Raw genomic sequence first — 599 nt, 5'->3', positions numbered from 1 at the left:
TACGTCGAGAGCCTTTGCGCCAAGTGCACTGTCTGTCTCAAAACCAAATCCAGGTTCTCCAAGATGGCACATTTCATTCCGTGTTCCAAGACCAATGATGCAAGCCAAACTGCCGATCTCTTCTTCAATGAAGTGGTGCGCTTACATGGAGTGCCTCGTACCATTGTGTCCGACCGAGACACAAAATTCCTCAGCCACTTCTGGAGGACCTTGTGGAAAAAGATTGGAACCAAGCTCCTTTTCTTGACCACTTGCCACCCACAGACTGATGGTCAGACCGAGGTCGTAAACCATACACTCTCTCAGTTGTTGAGGGCTACGGTGGGTAAGAATCTTAGAAATTGGTTGAGTTGTTTGCCTTTCATTGAGTTTGCTTATAACCATGCAAGGAACTCTATTACTAATCTCTCCCCATTTGAAATCGTGTATGGCTTTAGACCAGAGACTCCCATGGACCTATCCGCACTGCCCCCAGCCATGCAAGTTAGCCAGAGTGGTGACAAAAAGGCTATGTTTGTGAAGAACTTGCACCGGTAAGTCAAGGAGACTTTGGAGAAGAAGGCTGAACGGAACCGGATCAAGCTCAACAAGGGGCAAAC

The sequence above is a fragment of the Brassica oleracea genome, unplaced genomic scaffold (genome assembly GCF_000695525.1).
Source record: "Brassica oleracea var. oleracea cultivar TO1000 unplaced genomic scaffold, BOL UnpScaffold00805, whole genome shotgun sequence".
Taxonomy (NCBI): domain Eukaryota; kingdom Viridiplantae; phylum Streptophyta; class Magnoliopsida; order Brassicales; family Brassicaceae; genus Brassica; species Brassica oleracea.
Note: the sequence above shows the minus strand (reverse complement) of the source record.